The sequence below is a fragment of the Apium graveolens genome, chromosome 7, assembly GCF_009905375.1.
Source record: "Apium graveolens cultivar Ventura chromosome 7, ASM990537v1, whole genome shotgun sequence".
NCBI lineage: Eukaryota > Viridiplantae > Streptophyta > Magnoliopsida > Apiales > Apiaceae > Apium > Apium graveolens.
In genome coordinates, this window is record NC_133653.1 from 156,201,526 (window position 1) to 156,212,408 (window position 10,883).

The window sequence follows — 10,883 nt, forward strand, 5'->3', positions numbered from 1 at the left end:
CAAGAAATTGACTTAATGTATCCGCTAAAGGCAGGCACGTAATAACAATTTATCAAGTTTTCAATCTCGCCTTATGGGCAACATTAGGTATAGAGTTCCTTTAACTAGAGCAACAACTTTTGCTCCAATTCTAACCCTATACCTGAAGCTTGACCATTGCTAGTCTTCTTCTTTAGATCTTCCAAATAAGCTCGACAATTTAACTTCCATTCATCCAGTTATTTTCACAGAAATGACAATCATCTCCTTTAGCTACACCACTATTAGGCTTCAAAAGCCCTTTGGGATTGGACTTTGTTTTGGCACCGAATAAGATCAAATCTTCACCTTGCCTGTCCACTTTCCTTTCCCATTTGCATTCCATGTGTACATCATCAATATGGACGTAATTCATGCCTTTACCATATTATTTTCAGCAGTTCTAAACATGCTTAACAACTCAGTGGGTGTTCTGTCTATCTCATTCCTTTTGTTCTTAACAAACTAAGAATATAAGTTTTTCAAAGATTGTTTGATCAAATCAAGCTGAGTCTCTAGAATATTCTTGAAACCCAAAATATCAAGGTACATATCCCTATCATCTTTAGAACATGTGGTTCAACCGGATATCATTCTCCCATTAATGTAAAAGTATGGTGCCTTATTATTATCAAATATTTCTGACGAGCCTATCCTTCAAACATCCTTTGAAGGTGCTCAATCATATCATAAGCATCATTATGCTCTGTTGCTTCTAAAGCTCAGCACTCATAATTACAAGCATGAGACATGAAATATCAGTTGTATAATCAATTTGCTTCTAGTAAGCATTTTGTTCAGCACATGTTTCATTCTCAGCTAGAAGAAATAAGGGAGGGGTTTGAGTGACATCCTTGAACCTGAGGACAATCCTCATGTTCCCGTGTCAATTGAGAAAATTATTTCATGTCAGCTTGTCTTTCTCAGGGACTATTATATAGAGAAGTTATTTGTCATTTGATATCTATAATATTAAAGTGCATAAAATGACTTAGTCTACAGATGATCATTAAATTATGTTCAAGTGATTATTCATATATATATTCACAATATATATCTCCCACTATTTTTATCAAATCAATAGCCCTAACTATTAATTCGGAAAAAATATCTTCTATATCCTTTCTAGTGAGCCAAGATCCATATTTTACCACGCGTTAGGTCAGCTTTGGCTTTTCTCCTAAAACATGATTATTTAGGTAGACAACATTTGTCAATTATATCAACAATATAACTCTTGGATAGCTTGGTGGAACAACATTTGTTCATATTTATCTAATAAATCTCGCCAAACTCTATGCCTCTAAGTTCACAATCCTATTATGGCAACTTAGTTAAGTCAAACCCAATAGTCAAAAAGTATCAATATACTTCAACACATCTCCCATGATAGATAGGAGTACTTTGCTTTGGCGAACCCACTCTTGGTCGATCTAGGACGCATTGGACCCATTGGAAGTCATCTGATCAACTTAATATTAACTTTAGGGCTTTATTAATTTTAAAACGATCATGATCCCATCATAAAGAGATTCCCAATTTTTTCTTTAATAAAATACTTCAAATCAATATTCGTCAATGGTTTGATTTCCAGGTAGTGAGGGAGTCACAACGGTCTCGCTTAAAACCCACAACCTTACAAGTTTAATGAAAATTTGTATTTTATTCTGTGTTTCATAAACACGAGAATCTCATAATCGTTTGTTCATTTTAAAATCTTAAGTCGTTACAGATTTTATCTTGTTTAGAAAGCAGGGCATGAGTGTCGTATCTAATACATACATCCTTAATCTAATTAAGCATGCATCTTTATAAACTACTCTACACATACATTCATCATATGCTCATATATATATGTAAAGTGCAATAAATAAACGTGGTTGGTTATGGCTTTATCCTATGTGATCTTCATCAAGCTAATGACAAAGATCTAGGTCAATCTAAGGTGAAAAATAAATACAGGCTAACTATTACATGTCTTCTTTCTTGTATTGCTTCCTTGGATGGCCTCCATGTGAGATTACCCTTCCTTGATCTTCAAATCTTCATGTCTTCATGTACATTACACGAATGAAAAATAAAAACTAATCTAATATACTTACAATAAGAACTCGAGTTACATTCGAGATTTAATAATTACAAGATCAAACGACATGCAAGCCGTATTTAAAAAACCAAAACCATTATCCTAAGGTCATAAGCCATAACCATCCACCATGCTCAATTAACACATAAGAACATGTTAAAACACATAATATGATCTTAACATATCATACCCATCATTATCTAAGCATAAAAACCAAATATAGCAAAAATCAGAAAATTCGAAATTAAATCTGATAACATTAAATCGCAGATTACAGGGTCTAAACGACGTCAAACGCCTTACAAATCAATCGATGATAGCTTGTGCTATCAGTTTTGTTCAAAAGCTCGATTCAATATGAAATAGCATATTCGTTCGCCAAATCGGACAACAGACCCAGATTTCAGCAAATCCGATGCATCCGATTCAGAATCGTATCAAATACGATTCTTATAATAAAAACAAACACAAAACATGTATATATCAGTATATATACAGATTATATAATCATCATATGATTATACAACTCTCATGAATATCATATATTCAAAACATATATATACATATGCACTATATAAACATAATAACATGTAAAATATACAAAATCGCATACATAACAGTCATGGAATATTGTATACATGTTATCATCATAAAACCAGTAAACACATAAACGAATTAAACACTTTTCGTAAGTAGCTCTGATGCCATTGAAGGGTTTCGAGCACATAAACGCAACGGAAACAGTAATTAAAAACGTAAAAAAAAAAAAAATCAAAACCCGCCGCAGGATCCATGCGAAAAACATATATTTAATTCGTAGATCAGATTTTTTACCTTAAGAAACTTTACCAATTGGTTGACTAATGGAGATCCAAAGCTTGTTCAATCACCACGCATCCCGCTCTTGCGATCTACGCTCTATCGGTATCCACACGAATGCTTGAACTCAAGGATTGGATGTGTACTAGTACAAACTCGTTTCTTCTTGCTCTCTCCCTCTTCTCTCTTGGTGGCAAGGGTTTTAGTAAAAGTCCTTTTTCACACAAAAATCAGCCACACAAGAGATATTATATAGAGAGTAGAAAAACGAATTATTACTCTTAACTAATTAGGAGTTATTATTAATTCAAAAATCCTATTTGTATTATAATTAAGTCTCACTTAATTATTTAACAAATAAATTTCATAATTAATATTAGTAAATTTGAATATCAATATTTATCTAATTAATTAAGTTATACTTAATTAATATTATAAATAATTCGAATTACTTTAATATAATTTAAATCCAATTTAAATTAAATAATCCTTCAAGCATTCTTAGTGCGTGACCCTATAGGTTATTATTACGTTGACAACAAATTTTAAATCTAATTTAAAATCGTAAACAATGAGCGGCATCTAGTAATACATCATTGTTACCCAAGTAATAATAATTGAATCGGTGATCGATTAAACCTTTTGTGAATAATGTATAATGTAATATAATCCCTTTAACCAAATATTATAGATTAAACTAGAGGCATGTAATGTGTCATCCTCATCATAGTTTAATCCAACTTTCCTTGATCAATGAGTAGACTATCATATCAAATCAATATTTGAGCGTGGCCACGCATTTCATAGTCTAGCTCACACAAGAGGCCAATAATATCACTCCTAAAATAGGAGGGTTAAATCACATCTAGATCATTCATATTTCTAATACGATTCATAATATACCCAATGTCCACTTTTATCATTACCCGGTCAAGGATAACTTTTAATGGAATCAATGTATATTAATTCTCGTATAGAAATATAATGACTTCAGGTCTAAGGACCATTACATCATTATCACTGTGAGATTACTTATGACACAACAGACATGTAGAATCTCACATTGGGTCTGTCCAGCACCATGTACATATACATCTGCCTGTGTTTTTTGACTTTAGTATCACTATACATATGATCAATGAGATGTGATCATCAGTCAACAAACACACCAGTCTTAATGCATTATTATTGTCCATTAATAATAATACTCGACTAGGGACCTTTAGGAATATTGATACTATTCTCATAATCTCATTTCTAAGTCACGTACTTAGAGATATAGAATTGCATATCATATTCCAAGGACATTTATTAATCTAATATTTGTATCGCAGTAAATTAAGAATTAATAAATTATAAATAGAATAATCGATAGAACATAAACATTAATAATCCTAATGTCTTAAATTAAAATATCATAGTGTTGTCTCTAGGGCACAAACACTAACACGTTTGGCTCACTTCTTGCTTTTCATTCATGTTATTTCAGCTAGCAAGTATGGTTAGATTTAAGCATACTGCTCGTAAGTTTACCGGTGGAGATGCTGAGGCTTATGTGAGAGCTCAGGTAGTATAGTTGGCATTTATGTGAGGACCGGTAGCTTTATATAAAAGTTTTAATATTTGTAGTGTTGGACTGTTCAAATACTGAACCTTTGCGATCTTGGATTTTGTCATTAACAACCGTTTGTAATAACTTTATATTTGTTAGTTGTATTCTGTTAGTTTATTTTGGGGATGTGACACTCGGGGCTGTGGATTACGATCTTGGTTGTTACCCTTTCGATATTTCTCTTCTAGACTCTGCCATCTTCACCTTTGGCGACTCGTCAAATTTTTTCTCTTTGGGTCAGATAATCGATCTCGTCCTTGAGTTATCTCCAGTCATCAGTATCATGACAAACATCATTGTGGAACCTACAATATTGGCCTTTGTCTCTCTTTTCGAGGTCTTCCTTAGTGGCTTCGGCCATCGGAATTCGTTATCCTTCTCGATCTCTAACAAGATTTGACTGTTTATTCATTATCCTTCTCGATCTCTAACAAGATTTGACTACTTGGAGCATTCAATCTTGTGTACTTATTGAATCTCGGTTCTTGGTTCTTCTTAGAAGTGGACTAAGAGTTCTTTCCAGTTCGATGATATTTGTCCTTAACAGCGAACTCATTTCCGTCTTTTACTTCTTATTGTCTGTGGCCTCATTGCTTGCAATTGTCTTCTTCATTCTTTCCTCGACCGTGATATACTTTCCTCCCTCTGTTGGAGCAGTAGCATGTTCTCCGGGGTGTGCTTAGCTAATGATATCTTAATGTATTAATTCTTAGTTCCTTGTTTTAAGGCTATCTTGGACACTTAATCATCAAGACCTGAGACCCTCAAGGCCTCCTTCGTGAATCGATTCAGGTAATCTCTCAGGGATTCCTTTACTTCTTATTCAAGGCTCGTGAGAGAAGCCAGACTTTTTTCATGCACTCTTCCACTAATGAATTTATTGATGAAGGCCGAGTTTAGATCTTTGGAGGACCTAATCGAGTTGAGGGGTAGATGGTTGTACCATCTTTGAGCCATGCCAAATAGGGTTTGAGGGAACGCCCAACACTTAATAGCTTCTTTTAAGGGCTAAAGTAACAGGGCATTGGAGAATGTCCTCACATAATTCGCTGAGTCACCAGTATTATCATACACCTTGATATCTTGAACTTTCTTGAGATAGGGGCATTCATAATCTCTTCTGTGAACGGGGATTTAGGATCAGCAGGATCTCATAGGGGCATTAAGTTAGTTGGATTGGTCCTTGGAATGATAACTTTTTGCCCTTTCGGAGTAGGCCTTGGTGGCTGATGCATCTCCAAATTATACTTCAACCTATGGATCTTGGCTTCTTAAGCCCTTATCCTCTCTTGAATATCTTGGGGAATCGTCTTTTGAATCCTTCGAGACTGACGCGGCCTCTCGGCTCAGACTCCTTACTAGCACGCCTCATTTTTGGAACGGTCTCTTATTCTGATGAATCTGAATCTCTTTCTAAGTAAGCTCCATAAAAGTCACCTCCTTCATGAATGGAGGCCATCCTTGGCGCGAGAGGCCACTCCCTCTAACCTCAAGATACAATGGCATCCCATAATGGAGATTACTTGTAACACCCCCAGATCCGGGGTCGGGGATTCGGGCTGTCACGGTCTTTTTTTCCCATTAATATCACTTAGGTTAAACCAAAACTAAATAACTGCATAATGTGACCCCGCAATAATACACACTCCACAACACGTTATAGTCTCAGAGATGAAATTAAATTAAGTAATAGTCGTTGGAATCCGTAAGTTAAAAGTTTTTACAGACCCAAAATGATTACTTAATAGGTTTACTGTTCTTTACCATTATCCAACACAAGTTATAATTATATATAATTTGATTCCCAAAAGCTGAATACCTAAACTACAGATAGATCTACCTCTTTAGCAATGGCGGCTAAGATATTAGCGGGTAGACGCAAGATGCTTCCCACGCTCTTGTGCTGGGTCTGCTTGAGTCTGGCCATCTTGCCTAGCTATTGTTGTGTGATGAAGAAATGAAGCAAGGGTGAGCAAAATAACTCACCAAAATAACATGTATATTATGATTAATTATGCAAAGTATCTTTATAGATGATTTTTTTGAAAATCTTTGCTATGTATAAGATAATCATTTACTAGATATAAGTTTAAATGATGAGGTTACAAGATACTTCAATATACTTAGATTTATATCTTTTCAAAAAACTACTTGAACTACTACTATTCAAAATATAATTAGTTTTCAAAAGTTCATCTCATTGATAAAGTGACAAGGTAATACTTGTATAAAACATTTTCTCAAATACTCTTTAGGGCTTTTATCCAATCAAGGAAACTCAATTCTTTGATCATTAACAAAATATGAAGTTACGAGATACTTCATTTGATGAAAACATCATTTTGAACGCCTGACCCTGCAAACACTCATTGGTCACCCAGCCGTAGCCTTTCTATCGGGGTGCTCTGGATAGAGTTGCAGAAATATCCAAACTGGATGATGAACTCATTACGGGAGTTTGCCGTGCCAAGAAGGTAATTTACGATGATCAGTCGCAGTAGGACAACCCCATAATTTTCTACATGTAGAGGAGAACAGTCGGATTTACTTGTCGACCGAACATTGGACTCCTAAGGAATGGACCGTCTTAGCGGAACTTTCGGGCCATTTGGGCCAATAAAATAAGGCTGGGCCGGCGCCACTCGGCCACTTACGCTACTCCTAATTCAGATGAAATCCATGACTCTAAAATGTAAAGTTCGTCTCCCTTTTCCCCAAGTAGAACTTGTTGATACGGCTCTACCAAGAAGCCGTATCTAGTTGGAAAAGAAAACTCACCGATATTTCCCAGGAGATGCTTGTTAATGGATTAAACTTGTTCCAAGAATTTACTTCCCGAATGTTAGGTAAGTAATAAAAAACTTCTATATCTATTCAGCAACTTTGTTGTGAATATAAAGACAACACTGAGCAGGATCCCCTATTTTTGAGCGAATATTTAAATCCCCTTCATAAAGAAGATTTAAACTTAAAAACAGAGTTTTGGGTCCTCTCTATACTTTTAAAAATGTTTTTGATAAGTGTGAAAATAATCTTTGAAAATATTTAAGGTAAGAATAATTTAAATAATATCAGTCATTTTCTAATTTATTAGGCGAATATCGAAACATTATTTTTTAAGGAAATAAAAAATATTATTTAATAAAATAAACAGAGTCATAAGTCCTTGAATGAATATTCAAACTAATATCCATTTAATAAATAAAATAAATAAAATAGGTTTCATAAGTTGAATCTCTATTCAAATAATTAAAATAATCTTTGATCGTAATAGAAATCTTAAATGAATATTCATAAAATAGTATTCACTTATAATTTAAAACAATCGAATAGATATTATTCGATTAATAATTTTAAAAACTATATATATATATATAATACTCGGGAACATCGCCTCTTGGTTTAGGTAAAATGTTCAACTTGTATGCCGTACTCTAAGTGGATACGCAAAATATCATAAATACTAGCATAGGTATTATGCAAACTCAACTTTAAAGCTATTGTATTTGACAATAAAATATCACGATTTCAAAACATGCATGCATATATATATATATATCATATCAGCATGCTTCCCAAAATATACATGCATATATTTATCGCAAGATTTTTGCTAACAATACTCATGCAATTATCTCAAGATAATTCATATATATATGGTGGAAAACTTGCCTGAGTGTTCAAGGTGGAAATGAGCTTAGGGTGGGTCCGGTAACCTATAAACAACAACATAAGCCAGAATTAATCCCCGACCGCTTAAGAATCTAGACTTTATTCATACATACCATAATGCTCGCTTTCACGCTTAAAGGTTTACGTTAGTCGCTCACGTACCCTCGACTCTATCATTTTTATAAAATTATCCGTTAAATATTTTAAAGCTAAATATTCAAAATAATCTTACTAACTGCCTAAAAACCTGTTGAGTGGCATTTATGACACTTTATAACGCTCCGTAAAGCTTTGAATTGATATTTTGTACTCAAGTTGTTAATGTTTTTAACGTATTTTTGTAGTGTTTTTACATTTCAGGCATTTACCATGTAACCAGGTGAATTAACATGGTTTTAATGTTAATTTGGTGTTAGGATGGTGTCCTGAATAAAAGCTCGTGAAAAGACCAACTCAAATCAACAAGAAAGGAAGAAGTCAGGAAGTTTTTCCAGAAAGACGGTGCGCCTGCGCTGAAGCAGCGCGCGGCCGCGCCAGGAAGGCAGAATGTCAGCGCCCACGCTAAAGCAACGCGTGGCCGTGCCAGGTCGAGAAAAGAAAATTATGTTTTTATTCTGATTTTGATCCAGAAGACTTCTACTTTGCATGGACTGCTATATAAACATAATTTAAGATCATTTTTCATAAGAATACGTACCGGAGCTTAAGGAGAAGGCGTAAGAAGACCGTAGAGCACAATTCAACCAAGGAGAAGAAGATCTAGTTTATTCTTGTGATTCTTTATTTTAAGTTGTAACTTTGGATGCTAGTTTTCTTATTCGTGAACCTTTACTCTTGTTTCATACTTGGTTTTATTAAGTATAAAGACTACGTTTATTATACCATGCTTTCATCGAAACCCACATTGATGATGAGTCCGATTATAGGCTAATCGTTATCGTGGGGTTCTAACGGATTTATTTTTGGATTTCTTTAGTTAATTCGTTTTGATGCCTTAGTGTGTGGTGATTGTATGATAACCTAGTTTTGGTTGTGCTTATTCGTCTTATGAGCGTCGCGAACTTATAAGATAGTGTGTTAATCTTTAATAAAGCGAAAGTGAATTTAAGGGTTTAGAACTGCCATGCTAGCATAGGTTCATGTATGTGATATGCATGATTCGTAGGTAATTTTAACCATCTTACTTGCCCTATGTAATCATGAGAGATAACTTGTGCATTAAACCGTTATGTTGTCAAATTCTATAGACATATAGGGTCTCAATATAATTGGTGTGTATTCAGCTTCTATCTCTTTTGTGGATGCCTGGTAGTATGGTATTTGTACAACGAAAGTTGGCATTTATCAGTTTCGTGTTATCTGATTAGTGTCATCACCATTACATGCTAAGGTTAAGAATGAAAAGGCTATTGAATGAAGTATTTAATGAAGTTAGAATCCCATGTTTGTGTCATATATTATTTAATTCTCTTTAATCTCTTAGTTTATGTTCTTTAGTGTAATCTCTTAGTTAATCTTAGTTATAAACAACCTCAAATTGTTCTTCGTCTTAGCATTGGATAATAACCATACTAGTGTTGCATAGATACATTGATTGAAAATAACCTAAACCTATCCATGTGGGAACAAACTAGAATTTATTCTATATTACTTGCGATCGCGTATACTTGCGTGAATATTAGCGCGTGTTTAAGCCCTAACAAGGTTTTGGCGCTGATGCCGTCGATATCGGTGTTAATTTTTAGTTTATGTGTTTGTCATCATTGGTCGTTAAAGTTCAGTGGCTCGGACATTGTTCCTTACTTAAAACCTTGTCGTGTTTCAGGTACTCTAGCGAGCGTGTATGCATACGCGTTCTCGGTCTCGTAAGAGGACACTGGATCAAGCTGAGGAAGAAGTTGTAGTCGAGGAAAAAGTTGAAGAAGAGATCTTAGTTAAGAAAGAAAAAGAGGCTCTTATTGCAATGGGAGAACTAGAAGCGAATCCAAAGGCTTTGATGGACTACTCTCAACCGAAGATCGATGATATTCAGTCTAACATTGTTCGACCAACCATCTTGACTAATACCTTTGAGATCAAGTCGAGCACGATTCAGATGATACAAAACTCAGTTTAGTTTGGGAGTTCTCCGACAGAAGTCCCCAACATGCACATCAGAGATTTTATCGAGATCTGTGACACTTTCGGAGTTTCTGAAGATGCTATTAAGTTGAGGCTTTTCCCATTCTCTCTGCGGGATAAAGCTAAGTGCTGGTTACATTCTTTACCACCAGGGTCTGTCACCAAATGGGAGGATCTTAACCAAATTCTTTCCTATGGCGAAGACTGCTGCAATCAGAAATGCACTTACTCAATTTGCTCAGCAATCTGGAGAATCTTTATGTGAGGCTTGGGATCAATATAAGGAGATGCTTAGGAAGTGTCCTCATCATGGGATGCCTAACTGGATGATCATTAACTATTTCTATAATGGTTTGGGTGCTACTTCTAGACCTATGCTTGATGTAGCATCAGGAGGAGCCTTGTGGGATAAAAACTACGATGAAGCTTATGAATTAATTGAACTGATGGCTTCTAATGAATACCGGAATCCTACTCAGAGACTAATTTAGGGCAAGGTAGCAGAAATTCTGGAGTTGGATGCAGCTACAGCTATAGTTGCTCAACTTAAGGCTT

General features: G+C 34.9%; 1 non-coding gene across 1 annotated transcript; it reads right to left on the bottom strand.

Annotated features, from left to right (window-relative positions):
- Window positions 1-10,537: 10,537 nt before the first annotated feature.
- Window positions 10,538-10,644, bottom strand: LOC141676208 (small nucleolar RNA R71). The gene has a single exon (XR_012556810.1). It is a non-coding gene; the product is annotated as a small nucleolar RNA R71 (small nucleolar RNA).
- Window positions 10,645-10,883: the final 239 nt, after the last annotated feature.